The sequence below is a fragment of the Haliotis asinina genome, chromosome 11 (assembly GCF_037392515.1).
Source record: "Haliotis asinina isolate JCU_RB_2024 chromosome 11, JCU_Hal_asi_v2, whole genome shotgun sequence".
NCBI classification, from domain to species: Eukaryota; Metazoa; Mollusca; class Gastropoda; order Lepetellida; family Haliotidae; genus Haliotis; species Haliotis asinina.
Genome location: NC_090290.1, coordinates 47,169,983 through 47,191,069, shown reverse-complemented (window position 1 = coordinate 47,191,069; position 21,087 = coordinate 47,169,983).

The window sequence follows — 21,087 nt, the reverse complement described above, 5'->3', positions numbered from 1 at the left end:
CAATTTGAACAAATATAAAATTCTTAATGCTAAAGCTCGACGTACTTTTAAGCAAAGTAAACGCCATTCTTGGCGAACGTATGTATCAAAGATCAATGCACGTATGCCGATATCAAAAGTATGGAACATGATTCAGAAAATCAAGGGTAAGGGCACTAAATCCAGCATTCAACACCTTCAAGATGGTGATCAGCTACTGACAAACAAATCCGATATCGCAAATAAACTAGGTGAAACCCTCGCCAAACACTCATCTTCTTCAAATTATGTGCCTGAATGTCAGAAATATAAAAGTCAGCAAGAAAAGAAAGCTATAAATTTCAGTTCAAATAATGGTGAAGATTATAATGAAATATTCTCTATTCATGAGCTTCATACTGCTCTTGAACAAGCTCATGATACTGCTACAGGAGCTGATCATATACATCATCAACTCCTGAAACACTTACCAGAATCTTGCTTAGAAACCCTTTTAAATATATTTGATGACATTTGGACTTCGGGAAAATTTCCGTCTTCGTGGCGAGATGTTATTGTAGTCCCAATCCCTAAACCTGGACGTGATCATACTGATCCTTCAAATTATCGACCAATTTCTCTCACAAGCTGTGTTTGCAAAACCATGGAACGAATGATAAACAATAGACTAGTTTGGTACTTAGAGACCAATAACCTCATAACAGATATTCAGTGTGGTTTTCGTAAAAACAGAAGTACCATTGATCACTTAGTGCGTTTAGAATCATTTGTCGAAAACGCTATAATTAATAAACAACATGCAGTCTCTATATTTTTTTATTTAGAAAAAGCTTATGACACTACATGGAAATATGGCATTTTGAAAGATGTGCATGACTTTGGACTGCGAGGCCGATTGCCTCAATTTATTTCCAACTTTTTAAATGACAGACAATTTCAAGTCCGAGTGGGTTCAACCCTGTCTGATCATTATAATCAGGATCAGGGTGTCCCACAAGGCAGTATTTTATCTGTCACTTTATTTAGCATTAAAATCAACAGTTTATCTAAGGTTTTAAATGATTCGATTGATGGATCACTTTTTGTTGATGATTTTAATATTTCTTGTCGCGGTAAAAATATGCGTACTATTGAAAGACAACTGCAGTTGTGTTTAAACAAAATTAACAAGTGGTGTCTTGAAAACGGTTTTAAATTTTTTAAATCGAAAACTAATTGTATACATTTTTGTAGAAGATATAAACTGCATAAGGACCCTGAACTATTTCTCAATGGCACTCCCATCAAAGTGGTAAAGGAAGCTAAGTTCTTAGGTATAGTTTTTGACTCGCATTTAACCTTTTTACCGCATATTAAGTCCCTTAAAACTAAATGCCTGAAGGCCCTTGACTTGTTGAAAGTCATTTCTTATTCTAAGTGGGGAGGGGATCAAGCTACTCTCCTGCAACTTTATCGATCATTGATACGTTCAAAACTTGATTACGGCTGCATCGTCTATGGCGGAGCCTGCAAAAGCAACCTACAACTTTTAGATTCTGTTCACAATCAAGGTCTAAGACTTTGTCTTGGCTCATTTCGAACTTCACCCGTCGACAGCCTGTACGTTGAGGCTGATGAACCATCTCTTAAACAACGCCGTATAAAATTATCTTTACAGTATATAACCAAATTATATTCCAACGAGTCAAACCCTGCATTTAACTGTGTCTTTAAACCTCTGTATGAGGATTTGTATAACAAGAAGTCTTCCCTTGTTCCGCCTCTTGGACTAAGAGTGAAACCTTTCCTTTCTGCTGCTGGCATAGCGCTAGACAACATAGCTCCCTCCCGTCTGATTTCCTCTCCTCCTTGGCAGTTGGTTAGGCCACAAGTAGACCTTACACTAACTACATTTAAAAAATCAGAAACTAATGAATTACAATATAAAAAAGAATATAATCAACTAAAAAATAAATATTGCAATTACAAATCCTTATTTACAGACGGATCCAAGGACGGTGGCGCAGTGGCTTGTGCTACTGTCATTGGATCTAAAACAATATCTTCTAGATTACCCGATAGCAGTTCCATTTTCACGGCTGAAGCAAACGCCATATTGACGGCTCTTAAATATATTCAAAGACACCCTAAACATCAACAATATATAATCTATTCAGACTCTCTTTCTTGCCTTGAGGCGATTAAAAACGTATCATGTAAACATCCACTTTTAATAGAAATTATTGAATTGCATAATGAATTTGCTACTGGCCAATGCGACATCGTCTTTTGTTGGTTACCCAGCCACGTTGGTATTACTGGGAACACAATGGCCGATCGTGCTGCGAAGGTAGCACTCAACAAATCTGTGACACCACTTCTTATCCCCTACTCTGATTATAAAGCTGTTATCAGATCTTATATCCGGGATATCATGCAGAAGAGGTGGGACACTCAAGTAGGTATCAATAAATTACATGCGGTAAAACCCTATGTTGGTTACACCTACTTGGGTTGTCAGTCCAGATTTGAGGAGGTCATCATCCGACGATGCCGTATTGGCCACACCAGGTATACACATCAATACCTATTGAAAGGTGAAGATCCTCAAGCATCTCTTGCTTGACTGTGTTGAGTATTCCATCACAAGGGATAAATATTTTACATCACGAACTTTGCAGGATCTTTTTATTAATCATAGTTCTCATTTAATTATTGCTTTTTTAAAAGAGTTAGATTTGTTGTCTGAGCTGTAAATAGATAAATATTTTACGACTGGAAGTTTCAATTAGTAACTGAGATTGTTAGTGGCAGTATCCTCAAGGGGGGTTAAAGTACAGTAAAATTATTGTCCTCCCGAGAGGGTACGTAAGCCCCATAACATTCGAAGTAAATTAAAGCTCTCCACTGTTTTACTCGTAGCATACGTGTAGTTTTAATATATGGCTAGATATGACGAAATTGCTAACGGCTGAAGGGATGATGTAAATCCAGCTAGGGTCCATGCAGGTAGCAAAAGTACTGTAAGTCCCCATGGTCCCTAGTATGGTGATCTACCTTCGGTTGTTGGCAATCTATAGCCCGTTTTTATATTGTAGTGTTCTCAGTAATTAAACTGTTTTAGATATCATTACTAGATTTAAATGAATTTCTGTGATATACTAGTGATTTTGCTGTTCTTTGTCAACAGATTTTAGATTGTTTCAAGTATTATTGATATATATCATGTTTTTTTGTATTGTTCTCGTCACGATATGGCTGAGATACTGCCGATGTGACGATAAATATTCACTCACTCACTCATCAACTGACATTCCAGCAATGTGATGATTATCATAAGCGAACAACCTTACAGCAACGTGACTGTTACCATCTGGGACTGACATTCCAACAATGTGATGTAGCGTTCGGAAACGGTCTATTTTCAATAGCAGCCTGTCCGGTGGTCTGCTAAATATTTTTACCCCTAATACCTCTGAAGGATGTATTGTGGAAACTAAACCAGGACTTAGATTATTGATTTTCTAACCCCCAGTGGGGACCTATGTATACGTTCTCCAGACATGAACCCCACATAAGATCCCAGGGATCATCTCACCTCAGACAAAGTGCACCAAATCCTGCGAGCAAACAGAAACTTGATTAGAATTGCTCAGACTTGGATTTCTTGGAATCGAGTTCCTGCCGACGTCATAAGGAGACAGACGTGAGTTGGCCTGCATTGAGGCCCAGACTGGTCACGCCACTCGCTATTGATGGCGTGTCTCTTTATGTGTGTTACGGTTAAGAATTTACCGTGACAACAGTTCAAGAAATCCCCTTGTAAACCAGCAAAACAGAACAAAGACAAGTTGTTTACGTTCAAATTCTATATTGTTACACAACGAGAGCAAGATATACTGAGCCACAAGTCAATATAACAATGCAGATTTCAGGTACATTTCAAGAGAGACAAAACCTAAGTCAGTGGGTCACAAAAATACAATATATCAAACTCACCAAAGTCTTGGTGTGAGAGGGAACACCTATAGCAAAATGTAAACACAGCGAACGGTGTAACAGCAGATAATGTAGATTCAGGCGTTGACGGTATTTTAAGCGTGTTGGCAGCAAATCCAGCAAATATGAATGAATGTCAGTGTGACTGTCCCCCTCAACACGGCAACCAGCCTTAATATATATTCACAAAGTCATTTCCCGAAAGTTCGGGCAGAAAACATCGTCAACACTGTAGAATGATCTCGAAACAGTATCCCGGAGGTAAACATCGAAAACTAGGTACAGATAAATTCCGGAAAACCAGAATTATAAAAGTGTTGACCAGCTATTAAAACGGAATGTGACCCATCATATTTAATATTCAAACACACTTAATATTGTGACCCAGTAATAATTATTACTGAATTAATAACAAAAAGATACAGAAAATACACACTCGTAACATGTGACACTCATGAATTTGAACCCCTTTACTCGGCATTACATTAAATTATTGGAAAATGATTTCTGTCTGTAAAATATTCATCATAAATCATACATTTTTCATTTTTGTATCTTTCGGTGAAATGAATTCGCTGAAAACGCTCTTTTGTCCGGTGGTTTATATTGTGCCTGTAGAGGCAGTGAGTGGTTTAGGCATACTTGACTTGGCCCTTTTAGTACATTCTAGAACCATCAATCTTAATTTCCAATTATCTGGTATGAATTTCTTATGTAGATGTTGAGACTCAACTCACGTTACCTGTCATGTCACCAGAAAACTAATATCGTGTGTGATATCGTGTGTACGTAGCCCAATCTGCAGGCTGGAGTAGGGTCACTAAGATGTGCTTGTCTACATTGCTACAACCACTGCTCGTGTATTGGACTGCCTCTGAACTTGTACTGGCACACGATTCTGTACCTTTGTATTGCTTTGTTTACTTTAGTAATATTAAAATACAACTGTTAATAAAAGCACATTTCTTTCTTGTTTTTATTCACACTTATTTCGACTCTGGACTAATTGTTAGCATGCTAGTCTGACCTTGGGAAGAAGCAATACATGCAAGATTACAAATAGGGCTTTGCTTTTCTACATGACAAATATCGTCGTCTCCATAACATCACAGACATGTCCTTACTGCTAACCACCATTCTAGATTGCCCTGCTGTCTTTCGTCATGGCTCACGTCCAAGTAACCGTCCTTGCTTAGAAAACACCTCTTCCGAGGGTGTAGGTCTGCAGTTTTACATAGAAAGGATTTTTCCTCCACACATTTCTTCGTGCACATTCTTACAGCGTCTTCAAACTCTAATTCGATGTGCACATTCTTCTCGTTATGATACTGTATCCACGGTCCTTTATACAGAGTCATGGTGTTTCCATACCTTTTGCATTCTGAAATGTGAGTCAGATGGCTTTAAGGTGCTTCGAGCAATAGCAGCATGATGTGACGACATGTAAGTTTGTAGTGGGAGGGGCGTGAAGATGTTCTGGAGTGAAAACCATATCCAGGATATGATGCTGGCACACAAAGGTTTACGAATCGACCCTAGGATTTAAACTGTCGGTCATTGGATCCTGGCCGGGGAAAACTAACGAGTGCCTTAGTGAGTGAGTGAGTTTAGTTGTACACAATTTTTACGAATATTTCAGCAATATCAGGGCATCAGAATCCGTTTTACACACTGCACCAAAGTGGGAATCGAATCCGGGCGTGGCCAAAGCCTCCAATGTCTTGAATTGTCTCGCAAACCTGGACAATTGTTACAATGCTGCCCTTAACTACCTATCAGTTATTGAGGTGAACGTTAAGCTATTCGTATACCTCTTCCGCAAGGGAGCTCACCTCTGTCACAGGTGTTACTTGTAATGTTGTGGCTGTACCCAGGGTGACACAGACACAGTCCACGGAAGCAGGACGTTATAGGAGTGTGGCAGTCGTCATCACGAGTACAGTTCATGCCAATATCTTTAATAAAATACGACAAAATTCCTATAGGAACTAGCATGTTGAAGAATTACCATGACACAGAAGTGAGTAAGTAAGTGAATCTAGTTTTACCCCCTTTTAGCTATATTCCTGCACTATCACATCAAGGGACACCATACATTGGCTTCTTATATTGCACCCAGGTGTGGAACTTCAGCGTGACCAGAGATTGCTTTAACCAGTAGGCTACGCTCCGACCAAGTCAAATAAAAGTGTGACAGATTCGAGTTCCAAACACGTTATTTTGAGCGCCTTCATCTTTTTCAATAGAATGTGCATGGAGATTTAAATTGACCCGACCGTACACAAACGTCAATGTCATCGTCGTAGCCAACATTTGCTTGTAGACTTATGTGGGGATCATCTTCGTAAACAGCATTACGTATAGACTTACGGAGGGTCGTTGTTGTGAATAACGAGTGAGCAGAGATTTATACGAACGTCATAGTTGAGTAAATTTATGAATTTCAGTGAGTGTGTTAATATTAAACATCACATGGCAATGATTCAGCCATATTATAAAGAACAGATATTTGACATTGTCGTGAATTTCAGAACCAGAGGTTGTAAAAATGTGTCCAGTGGTTTCATAAGTACCAAACACAACTGTATGTTCTTTATATTATATATGTGTACTTACCATCATATATTTCACACAACGGCTGGTCATTCCTTCCCAGAGTGCACCGCGAATTAGCGCCACAGGGATCGTCACCACAGGCACCTATCAGTGACTAAACACACATGTTCAGACATGAAATCACATGTTCCCTATAACATGTTTGTTTGTTTGTTATTTAACGTTCCATTTAAGTTTTTATGACGAAATCCGTAAATAATGGAGTTTGGACCAGTAATCAGTGTCATGAGCATCAATCTGAGCAATTACGATACACTGACATGTGTCAACAACGTCAGCGAACCTGAACACCTGATCCCATTAGTCGCTTCTTACTACAAGCATGGGTTACTGCTGGACACTTCTATCCTGGTCCTTCACGGGTTGGACTGGGAGAGAGTGCTCTTTGCAGATGTTGTTAAAGTCCAGTTGTAACCCATGGGAACCATCAACTATCCAGTTGGTCACAAGCGATCTTGTTTCTTTTGTCAGTTCACCTTCGTCCTTCCTCAGATATGAAAGGCCCTTCGGAAAGATCTTTTAACAACTTTTAGACACCTCTCTATATGTTATGAGTCCATCGTTCAGTAAAGATTAGAGGGATTCTCTATATTACTGATTTACGGTTGGAGAAAACAAACTAAGGTACGCGTTGAAACGAGCACTGAAAGAAGATTCGGCTTTCATACAAACCATGTTCCAGTCATGGATGTTGCTAATAAACACGCCACTGGCGACTGTAAAGCTGCCATTTGTCGTTTCCTTACTTTCGGGCCATTGTTGACATGTTTGTGTCTCATGATCAAAGGTAAAATACAGGCACAGACGGAGTAGTCTGCATTCAGCCGCACAATCGTACACAGATGGCGCAAAAACAGATCGGATGTAAACTGGAGTCTTCACAGGGGCAACTTCATGGATGGGAGGGTGTGGACAGTCAATATTTTTCGCCTGCACTGCCATGGACAGGGCATAAAGACACGCAGTGGCCCCGAGAATGACTGACATCAGTGCCTGAGGATTGGAAGTAGAATTTTATACAAGATTTAAGGTATAGTGCCATGTCTTTATTTTTGGTGGTTGACAAAAACGACGTCCCGTTCCTAGATCGTCCAATAGCATCTTCGTGATTAGCATGTATACTGAACTGGAAAAGAAATGTCATTTTCCAAAAGCAAATGCCAAATGTCGATGAAGTGGCACAAAAGAAACCTCCGCTAAATTTTGTAGACTTTGTTATGGGGATAGGTTAACATACACGAAGTAATGCTGCATTATCCGAATGTGGAAGATATAGTATGAATGTAGATTATCATCTTAGATGTGTTACATTTTGGTGTAAGCTATTAAGAAAGTCTAATGATCATTAACCCAAACAATGTTGTACTTGTATAGTTAGACTGGATTCTGTTGGTAGGATTACTTGGGTTTCTCAAATAAGAAAGCTGTTAAATGAGTATGGATCTGGTTATGTTTGGCTTTCCCAAGATATTGGAATGTGCCATTATTTTTGGCATTATTTAAGCAGAGATTAATAGATTGTTAAAAGTAAAATATCAGTAGCTGTATATTGGAAACATTCAGTTTTGTATACTTTGTGTACTTTGTATGATAGTTTTCTATCATCATTGCAGCTTGACAATCACATTTTGAGAAGTAATGTTCGAGACTTCAGAAGATAACAATATACTAAGATTCAATACATTACCGTTACGATGTAATATCAAGTGGCAGGAATGTATAAACTCAGATGTAAGATGTGTAATTGTAAGAGTCCACTTCCTATTTGAATGTGATAAATATGAAATGCTACGAAAATCACATCTACCTCTATGGAATAAGTTAACAAATGTTTTCAAACTCATATAGTCAATAACTTCTATTGACAAGTTTCTTTTATTGAGTTGTGCTAAATTTATGAAATCAGCACTTAAATGTCGATCTTCTTTATAATGACTACACAAATGTCTGCCTATTGTCATTATGCAAAGTATCATTTATACTGCTTTTTAGATGGGCCTACAAACTGCAATAAACTTCTTCTGCTATCACAGACCATACCCGACACGGCTAAGCCGACTGCAGTGGGCACCACAACATCGCAAATGGTGTTATCGATGGATAGCTGTGCTTTTTCCTGAAAACAGCCGATATTGTGTTTCAACATCCGGTGACAGAAGGTGAATACGGCGAGGCAAGACAAAGCTCTTGACAAAACTGCCAGAGCAACACTGGACTTCCTAAGAAGACACGACATCCCAACCCTACAATGGCCTGCATTCAGTCCGGATGTAAGTCCAATAGAACACCTTTGGATGACCAAGGATGGCAACTGCAGCTGGACTCGATCAGGGATTTCACAGAGTAGGACCCAATTACCTAAATGTCCTTCATCAACTGGCTAATACATTCCATGTACAGACGTTGCAACACCGTCATCGGTGCCCATGGAGGCTACACACAATACTGGATTTGAGGTATCCTAATGATACCATTTTTGGTGATTCTGTGTGTGTGAACTCTAAATGTGATTCCCGAAAATATGCTAACCATAATAGTCAGGTGTGAACTCAATTCTCAGTTTTGATTGTTATTTACAGTGAATTAAAGTGTGTATTTTAGGGGAAAAAACTATCGGTGTGGGGACTCTTTTGCGGTTCATTATATATGTAAATCGTGTAGCAGTGGAGTGGCCTTGTTTTAAAGTGTTCGCTCGTCACACTGAAGACCAGGGTTTGATTACCAACATGGGAACAATGTTTGAAGCCCATAGAAGGAATAGTGCTCAAAGCAGCGTAGCAATAAGGATAAGCTCACTCACTTGTATTTATTCCCCGGGTAGCGATCACTTTACTATATGAAAAGAAACACAGGTCAGCTCATAAACATCTTCTCAAGCTACAAACAAGACAGATGTTTTCATTCTATGTAATCGTCATTTTCCTTCGAACTAATAAACAAAGCTATGGATACATGAAAAGATAACGTCACAGAGCGTAAAGTAATTCTATCCCAAAGACTACAAACACGTTTAGGAGTCCGCTAAAGTGAGCTAGCTGTCACTGATGAGATAAACGATTGCCACCATATTGGCACTGTTTGCAGAAAGAAGTGTATGGAAATTTGAGGCAACCGTTTGTCTTGTTTTGTGTGTTGTTTAACGGCGCGATCAGCACAATGCTGAGAATTGGACCAGGAAAAACAGTGATCAACTTATGTTGCTGAAGAACAGATCTAAACCGGATCTTCATGTTAGTGCTAACAGACAGGTGCCCAGATAGATAGTCAGACGGATGACAGTATCACTGACGATATGTGAATAACAAATACCTTTCTGCAATAAATATACTAGATTGTAATTTAAGTCCTCTACTTGTAGGTTGAACAATTGCCGACATATATGTTCTTGGGAGCGGTGTTGTTCTTTCAACAATATTGAAGGTAAGAGTAATAATATTTTTGATAAAACAAGAAATAGGAGTGAGTGAGTGAGTTAAAATTTATAGTCACGTTTTCAGTATTTCAGCCATATCATACGTAAAGCACTTTTTTTAATTTGCCGTTAATACGTGTAAATTATGAAAACTGTCTGCTAACGAAAGACAGAAAAAACAACTAGAATATCACTATGTCATGGAATGTAACTAGCATCTCAAAAATCGGATATCAAATTAGAACAATACAAACACATAATTTGCTTCAGTCAGTATCCAGGGGTGTCGGGTTAACCTACTGGTTAAAGCGTTAGCTCGTACCCGGGGTCGATTGCATACATGAGTAGAATGTGTGAAGCCCTTTTTGACTGTCCCCTGCCATGGTATTCCTGGAATTTCGCTAAATGTGATGGAATACTAAAGTCATACACTCAGTCAGTGCTGGCGTAAACATTTGCCTTCATTCAATGTGTATGTAGATACATAAGTTAGCTAGCTGGCTGGTCTGTTGTTGGACGCTGCACTCAACAATATTCCAGCTATATGGCGATGGATGAAGAACACCAATGCTGACTCGGATCTTCACTGGTGTGCAGATCACATACCGAATCACATTGAAACCAGAAAGACTCCACGAAAAGGTCTTCTGAAACATTTGATGATCACTTACCTTGAGTTTTGTGACACGAATTACTTCAGTTTGGGATATTTTTGCCAGATCTTTTTGCTACAACGCAGGTTACTCTATTCTAAGGAACTCTGAGAGTTTCACACAACACAATAAGCCATGCTGATTTGTGTTTCCATAACGTTCCAGTGTTCCTAAACAGTTAGATTGATGGTACTTTGAAAGATATTTCAAATGGAATCCTAAAGTTCAACACGTATAGATTCATACGTTATTGATATTTTCTAAACTTTTCAGGATGTGGAACGAGATATATCGTCTGTGAAGGACATTCCCGGAGCTACCCCAGAGGAATTCCAGCGTATTTAGCGTTTATCATCGTTCACCCATCATTGTGACTGTTCTCATCCAGCATTATTTGTTTTAACCCACGTCAAATCTGTCTGGCAATGTATCGACGAGGTAGTTACTTTTGAGATATATTCCGCAGTTCTGACAGCTGATGCAAAATTTGCGGTATGTGCTGCAGATTCCACAAGCTTTTTGGCGTCAGAAAAGGTGATATGTTCTGGGTGAATTTGATTTTATTGATTTCCATTTGTTTTTTTCCAGACTGGACACTCTTTGGAGAAAGACGAATGATTTCCCGTACAATTTGTACACATTTTATGGTCACTGTTACAGTCTTCCGTGACATGAGTATTCTCACTACAGTGGGCGCATGTTATGGGCTTGGTACAAGTGTTAACACCGTGCCCATACCTTTGGCATCTAAAAAGGATTTGGATCTCAAAGGATTTGGGATGTACACGTCAACTGAAATACTACAGTAATCTGCTTTAACAGACTACGGAGGATTCGGCGATGAGAAGGAGAACAGATGAGTGTTTGTTTGGACCGTTTCATTGTTTATGCGGATCGAGAATCTTTTTGCATAAATCACTCCCTGATGTTTCATCTCAGAAACAACATCTAACTCTGACATATCAGCAAACAACCCATTTCTGTCTCTGAGTATGCCTTTACTAGTATTCAGAGTCCTGTGGGCAGTGATAGACAAGGGAATTCCAAAAAATACTTCTGTTGACATGAGGTTCGTTGCTTGCTGTTTTCTACTGCATTCAACCAACAGAAGAGCCTGATCGCAAGCGTCTGATGTTTTCAACCTCACCTGCAATGCCATGTATACCCTTGAAAATGGCAAAAGGGTTACGTTTCAGTGGTGTCTTGTCTACAGTTTCTATAACTAAAAATCGTAGCCAATAGTCGATTCAGTTGGAAGGTCGTTGGTCGTCATCATCGGGACAATGCAAAATACAAGCGGGTCTCCGACTTGCAGCACCAAGGATACCCGGATGATATACCCCAGCAGAAAAAACAAAAACTTTAATGGGCGATCTTTCTGTTGCGAGGGGCGATAACTCACCTTACATAATTATATAAGCAAGGGTCCAACTTCTCGCTTCCGGTCTTGTTCCCGAGTCAATATGCGCTGCGACAACTTGCTACATGTAAAGACAGAACCCAGCTTAGGCGTTGTCGTGTTCACCTTAACTGGGAAAAGTATCGTTTACGCCGAAAGCCATTAACTGACGCATGTGTTGCTTTGATTTTTAGATAAGAAAGGCATCCGTTGTTTAATTTCCAAATGCAGTTCGAATTGACACAATAGCAGATAACAGGGAAAAGGCCATGAAAGTCTGTATATTGTCACGGCATTTCCTACGACAACACGAGATAGAGCCAGTAACGGATGTCGTAGCATCGGTGAAGTAATGAAAAAAATTTTTTGATATGTTATCAGCCGTTATGTTGTTCCCAACGGTATTTCCTTCACTATTGCCACATTGAAATCGTACAAATAGTTCCTATACAACCACCGACTCAATGTAAAAAAATCGGGGCTACACCTTGAGCAGCAGTTCCTCACTCATCTGAATCCATTCTGACACTACTGTATACTTTTATGTTTACATATACAAGTGCCATACACCTATTTATACAAGCAGTTAGTCGGTTACCTCAGAAACACCAGTCATCATAGATTGAAATAAAATGTTTCCCCCTTGGAAAATATGTCCACCAGTCAGTATTGTGAGTCAAGTTATAAATGTGAATTTATTGATTCATTTCTGACAAAAGTTTAACACTACTTAAAGTGCTTTATATAAACAGTCATTTACAGAGATTTCTCTCAACGAACAACATATATTCCGTATATAAGCGGAGGTGTATGATAGAAATATATTTCATATGTTTCTTGTTTTGGTAACATTATAAGTTGACAAAATATTTCCCATGACAAACAATTTACTATCTAACTTTAACTATCTAACTTTCTGATTTTCATTCCACTGTTCTTAAAGAAAATTTGAGCTTATGTCTGTTTGTTAGGGCTTAACACTGAAATGTGTTTATTATCAAATCAGTATAAGTTTTAGATGATATAAACTCGAATTTACCCCCACAATTATTATATGAAGATATGTTTATGCATTCATATATATATATTATTACAAATTTAACAGTATAATCTACAATGACTGAATAAAGTCATGTATGTGTAAAGTAATATAAAAGTACACACGCACCGGCACACTAAGAATCAGATGGAATTACAAGATTGTACAGTGCAGATAAAATGTAAAAAGGGAAAGGATATTGACTTTATTGATATATTTGTGTTAGAATTTGAAAAATCATTTTAATGCAACAAAACATAAGAGCGAGCTCAAAATATTAAATGTGAGTTCTTTTCAATACTATTATAATAATGAGATCTTTGTTAAGACAAGATGTATGTAGACATTGCAGGAAAATGTAAACCATCTGATGCTGACAGCACTTAACAGTACTATTAATTATATTAGAGATTGAAATTTATTATCAATATGAATATATGTATTGTTCAGTTGTGCAATGAAAATAGAATTTGGAATGTGCCCTTGAATATGTACTTAAGGTAATGGTAGTTTTGCTTCTTCTGTGTCTGAAATAGTATATTTAATAGTATATTTAATATACCTTTAATTGATGGTACTTAAAATGCAGTCATTCTAGAAATCTGCAGTATCTTTAAGTATTATTTGCCTATACAGTGAATGCATATTTCATGCATCAGAAACCGTTACAGACATAAGAAAGTAGATTTTAGTTATGCCCATGTTTGTCGCATTGGAAAGTTGGCTACATGTAGGCGATGACTGACATAATTTGTCCGCTACTGCTATTTTACAATTACTTGACCACTGTGTCTCACTTTCCTCCGTACCTGCTAAATATCTGTGTTGTCAAAAATCCTAATCCCATCATGAACGACCCGATGAAATGTACATGAAAAGACTTTCAGTGTTTCAGTGCATCAGCTCCCCGCCATTGTAAATTCCATGAATGTAGCCATATCGGCCGTAATACTAAAATGACTGGAGTACACATACACTGAAAATACACTGCAGTTTTAAATGTGTGATACTGAGACATCTAGTGCCAGACTTAAATAAGCGATTGCAAAACGTCAACAAAACATGACATGAAAACGATCAGCTGATTCCACCGCCTCGCTTCAAACTGCCATTTCGCGATTCATACTTTCAAACTCAACAGTCACGCCTATCCCAGGTGTATCATAGGATCATGGAATAAATATTTTAGGACACAACTTTTGTTATAGCTAAAATGGATAGAATTATCATTAAAACGACCGCACGTTATCAGAAATGAGCGGGCCACTGTAACTTAATAATGCCCGCAAAATGCTTGACGATGGGCCATTATCAAGCTCGTTGTTAGGTAACATCATAAGTAGCTCAGCTGTTGAAGTTTAATTACCTACGGCTCGAATGAACTTGGGTTCATTATTGACCATATATCTGTCTCACATTCGTCACATGTGCCTGTGCCATTTTGCACTTTTCTGCCTGTGCCAGCCATAACAATTGTACCATAAATGACAACATACAGCAATGAAAATATCGACTTGAAGTCTAACGTTGTTGATGACTGAAAACAATGGCGGCTGGTAGTATGAGCAAAGGTCAAGGTCGAATGTCGTCACTCTCAGTATTGACGTAATCTGTGTTGTTCTATGACGTGTCTATATTTGCAAAATGTGTGTCAGTAACCTCCGTAGTTTTCTTGTTGGCAGTAAATGCTTCTAAACCGATGCCGCTGTTTTTATTCTTATTGTATTAAAAATTCTCTTCATTTTAGCTATAATAACGGTAAAGCTATTTTTCAGGGCATTATCATTTGCAGAAGCCCTCGGTCTTTTCAACTGCCCGACGAAGACCTCGGGCTTCTGCAAATGATAATGCCCTGAAAAATAGCGTTACCCTTATAATATATCATCGTAAAAGGGAAAAGATATTCTGTCCATGCACCGGCGTGAACGTTCCCGATGACGGTGAAGGCTATACTGGTTAACTGTCACTAAGTGTAATGGTAACACGTACGGCTCATATCGCGCATACGACATGCACTAGCAGTTTAAGGTTGGACTGTCCGGATCAGCGCACGTAGCGCATTAGTAACGGGGAGATAAATTCAAAAGGATCGCCCATTCTTCAAACCAGATTGGCCCATGAGCCACTGCCTTCTGTGTATAAGACTCTAGGCAAAATTCATGTAAACAAAAATAATATTCTGAACAAAGTGTGCCAAGACTTAAGTTCAAACAATTCCAAATCAAATTTTGTGCAATTACATATAATCCATGCACAGGGCTTGGCATGACCAGCCAATTGGTTGAACCGGACCCATTCAACCACCCGTCTAGGTGAAGTCAGGGCCAAAGTGGTGTATTGAGCAATTGAGCACTAAGAACACTGGTCCTGCTCCCATGCCCGCAACCAGGATCCCTTCCTCCACCGACACAGGGTCGCAACCCATGGCAAACGGGTTGGTGGACCAAATATGCCCACAGCGAGCTCTTGGCGTTACCCAGCACCCACCACGAGGAGGTGGCTCGCCACGGGTGCCATCATCAGATACTGACATTCCACGTTGTGACGGTCTCCCAGCATTGTGAGGGTTATCATCAGCGACTGACATTCCACCATTGGGACGGTTATCATCAGTGACTGACATTCCAGCATTGGGACGGTTATCATCAGCGACTGACATTCCACCATTGGGACGGTTATCATCAGAGACTGACATTCCACCATTGGGACGGTTATCATCAGCGACTGACATTCCACCATTAGGACGGTTATCATCAGCGACTGACATTCCACCATTGGGACGGTTATCATCAGCGACTGACATTCCACCATTGGGACGGTTATCATCAGCGACTGACATTCCACCATTGGGACGGTTATCATCAGCGACTGACATTCCACCATTGGGACGGTTATCATCAGTGACTGACATTCCACCATTGGGACGGTTATCATCGGTGAATGACATTCCACCATTGGGACGGTTATCATCAGCGACTGACATTCCACCATTGGGACGGTTATCATCGGTGACTGACATTCCACCATTGGAAGGGTTATCATCAGCGACTGACATTCCAGCATTGGGATGGTTATCATCAGTGACTGACATTCCACCATTGGGACGGTTATCATCGGTGAATGACATTCCACCATTGGGACGGTTATCATCAAAGACTGATATTCCACCATTGGGACGGTTATCATCAGTGACTGACATTCCACCATTGGGACGGTTATCATCAACGACTGACATTCTACCATTGGGACGGTTATCATCGGTGACTGACATTCCACCATTGGAAGGGTTATCATCAGCGACTGACATTCCACCATTGGGACGGTTATCATCAGCAACTGACATTCCACCATTGGGACGGTTATCATCAGCGACTGACATTCCACCATTGGGACGGTTATCATCAGTGACTGACATTCCAGCATTGGGACGGTTATCATCAGCAACTGACATTCCACCATTGGGACGGTTATCATCACCGACTGACATTCCACCATTGGGACGGTAATCATAGGTGACTGATATTCCAGCATTGGGACGGTTAGCATCAGTGACTGACATTCCAGCATTAGGACGGTTAGCATCAGTGACTGACATTCCAGCATTATGACAGCTATCATCAGCGACTGACATTCCAGGATTCTGAGGATTATCATCAAAGACTGACATTCCAGGATTCTGAGGATTATCATCAAAGACTGACATTCCAGCATTGTGACATATATCATCTGTGGCTGACATTCCACCATTGGGACGGTTATCATCAGTGACTGACATTCCACCATTGGGACGGTTAGCATCAGTGACTGACATTCCACCATTGTGACAGTTATCATCAGCGACTGACCTTCCAGAACTGTGACGTTTATCATCAGCGACGTTGTCATCAGACACTGACATTCCAGCATTGGGGCGGTTATCATCAGTGACTGATATTCCAGCATTGGGACGGTTATCATCAGTGACTGATATTCCACCATTGGGACGGTTATCATAGGTGACTGATATTCCAGCATTGGGACGGTTAGCATCAGTGACTGACATTCCAGCATTGTGACAGTTATCATCAGAGACTTTTTCTTTGGCAAAAAAAAAACTGGTGAAGAGATCTGATCTTCCAGAAAGTTACAGGCTGCCAAACTACCTTGACTTGGGTAAATGGCGACTCTCAACAGCTTTTGTACCCTGCTATATCATCTCAGACTGAGGAATCACTTCCTAGTACATCAAGGTCTTCTGATCATAAATCATCCTCTCATTCACGCTAAAAACAACAAAGTGACAGAGCCCCTAAAGGGTCACAAAAGAGAATTCAGTTGTTCAACAAATATGGGTGTCTTGAATACATGGACGTATACAAAAACGTCCTTTCTAGGGCACATAGTTTGTCGTCCTCCCAAAAAAAGTGCGTGATAGATTCCCAATAAATCCCCACAAAAGATTCCAATAATATTGTACAGTGGAACTGCAGAGGACTGAGGACTAATTTATACGAAGTACAGCTATTAGTCCAAAATTTTACACCTTCAGCGCTCTGTCTCCAAGAGATATATTTAAAAGAGGCAGATATATTTGATCTTCGTCATTTTAATGCATATCGTTGCTTTTTACCTCCGAGTGATAGGGCCACTGGGGGATCATCCATTCTAGTAAGATAAAACGTTAGCCCTGTTTCACTTATTTCTAATATGCAGGCTGTTGCAGTGAGAATTATTTCACAAGAAGCGTTTACAGTATGCTCTCTCTATATTTCTCCGTCTTCAACGTTTGCCAAAACTGATCTTCAAGCTCTATATGACCAACTCTCGCAGCCCTGTATTATAATGGGAGATTTAAATGGGCACAACCCACTCTGGGATAGTGTAACTACAAACGCTAAAGGTAAATTGATGGAGACCATTTGTCCTGACAATGATTTATGCATTTATAATGATGGTTCCAGCACATATTTACACCCTAGGACAGGGACCTATTCTGCTCTCGACCTATCACTCACAAATTAACTACTAAATGAATTCGAATGGTCAGTATACGATGACCTCTGTTGAAGTGTCCATTTTCCTACCCTACTAAAATCTATAACTCCGTCTGATGTTCCTCCGTCATCAAGGCAGAATTCTAAAAAAGGCTTATTGGGTTTTGTTTGCAACACTGTGTGCTTCAAAACGTAAACCTGACCTTTTTAGTGACGCTCCTGATGTTATTAAATTTTTTCGGATGAACTGAATTCCATAGCTGGTGAGTGTATACCACACTCCTCTGCAGTTCCACACATTCGAAAACCATTGTTCAACGATGAATGCCAACAAGCTAGGAAGGCAAGGAAAAAAGCAGAACATTATTTCCGCCGCCATCCTATGGTGCATAATTTCAAAATTTAAATGCTAAAGCGCGGCGAACTTTTATACAGAATAAACGCCAATCTTGAATAAAATATGTATCTAAAATAAATTCTCCAACGTATGGAACATGGTCCAGAAAATTAAAGGTAAAGGAACTAAATCTAGTGTCCACCATCTTAAACATGGAGGTCAATTACTTACTGATAAATCAGATATTGCGAATAAACGGGGTGAAACTCTCGCCAAACACTCTTCCTCTTCTAATTATTAAATTTCAACAATATCAAAAACAACAGGAAAAGAAAACTGTTAATTTCAATTCAGATAATGAGGAAGATTATAATGAAACATTTTATATTCATGAGCTCCATACTGCTTTTGATCAAGCTCACGATACTGCTTCAGGAAATGATAACATACATTATCAACTACTGAAGCACTTACCAGAGTCCATTTTAGAGACGATGTTACGTATTTTTGATGATATTATATGATCCTGCGCACTAAACGCATTTGTGACAAGAGAGGCGGCACAGCGAATTGGGCGAGTACATTTGGCTGCTACAAGTAGCTTGACGATTATGCACGTGCAATACATGCTAACCGTGACATGAAATCAACATCGCTACTGATGAACACCCGTCTCGCTACTGTGTAACACCTGTCTCGCTACTGTTTAACACCTGTCTCAATACTGTTAAACAGATTTCGATATTTATCAGACAACCTGTCTCCCTCTTGTTTCAAGTGGATCCTTCTGTGGGGCGTTCCCAAGTATGCAAATTGGAGTCATTTGTTATGTCGTGGGTCATCTTATATGTGTTTACCAGTAGTACCAAACAAGTCGATTATTCATCACGAGTTCGATGGTCTTGCAAACGCAACTAGTTAGTGAAATTGGTCGATAATTGGACGGATCCGTATGATCACGTCCAGGTTTAGGTATTGGTACTACTATGGCATCACGCATTGAGGGAGGAAAGTTCTGTTTTGTTTTTTTTGGGTTTTTTTTTGTTGTTGTTTTTTGTTTTGTTTTTTTGTGTTGTTTTCTTTAATATTATTCATTCACTTTACTTGGCTACAGTTCTTCAGGATATATGGGAAGAGTAGAATGTAACAAATTGCATAGTAGCATAGGCAGACAGTACTGTATATAGACAGTATATTTTGTACTGGAAATATCTGGCTTAAACAGTACAACTGATACACAGGTGATGCAAGAGGCTCCTTTTCAGTTACACGATTACAGCAATGACATTCCATTTTTTATAGAAGTGTTTCTTGTTGACGTTTTTCTTATCGATAAATTTCTCTGTCACTGAACGCCCTTTAATAACGCTCTGTAGATTGTGAAGCTGGGTTTGTATCCTCTTATATTCATAACGAAAATGTGGCGCTTTGCCAATAGAATCATGTGGTTGTGTAAATGGTTTCCACTGCAACAAAATAGGTTAGACGTTTCGTACGTTTACCAAGAAAATGGGTTATGAAATTGTTACATTCTGCCCAGAACATTTTGACGATTGGGCACACAAGATATACATCTTAAATATCCTCGCTAACTGAGCCACATGATGTACAAAGGTCATTATCTACCAATTTCATTCTTAGTAGCTCTCGCTTAGAGTAAATGGTTCTGTGGAAAAGGTTATATTGAAAATCTAAGAGTTTCGTATCTTTATTGGATTGTCTATACTGTGAAAATATGCTTTTCCAATTCATCAACTCACTTAGTTACTCGTTCCATTTGAGACACACGTTCGGACACGTTTGTTCGTATCACGTCTTTCCACTGTTTGGGTATACTAAGGATAACACGATTAAAGTCAAGCACAGTACAGTATCCTTGATGCCAGATATTCTTGTAAGTTCTGCAAAAGTTAGAAAGCCGTGGTCATTACAAATATCTTTAATATAAACTACTCCACATTTAATCCTGTTATAAATGATCAACCATAGTGGTTGCATGAGTATTTTATTAATATCGTTATTATTACACGCATATCTTTTAACATTTCTAAGACAAGCATCAAGAGAGTCCCTTCAAAATGGATTTTTGACTTTATGGTGTGTAGAAATATTGACTCCTAGGAGAAAAGGCTTTGCAAAGGGAAACCGGAAAGATCATAGTTCTTAGAATAAGAGATGTATCTATTCAAGCCTGACAGTTTTAACGAATCGACAAAGGTTTTCACAACGACCATTCTAAGTCCACTTTCTTTGTACGTTCGTACTAAATTAGTTCGTTTTATTTTGTCAGTTTTGTCATTCCATATAAACTACAAAAATAATCTCTTTAATCCACTAATAAAAGTTTTGGGGGATTATGGAGAGATGAGAAGATCTGGACCATCATGGATAAAGCTAAAGTTTTTATCACGGTTATTTTTCCAGTCAACTTTAAATTACGTCTTCTCCAATCACATAAAATTCTTTTTATATTTTCGAGTCTCTTCTTTGTATTGATTACCCATAGGTTTTCTAAATGAGCATTTAATTTGATTCCCAATACGTTAAAATTCCCACTATGCCAGTCCAGCTTATAATCGTGAGATAAAACTGTATGACTACCATTGAACCGATCCATACTGCTTTCGTTTTGTCTGTATCTATTTTCACACCTGACATATTGTAAAAAGAGAGCGAAGTTTTCATTGCTTCGTTAAGAGAA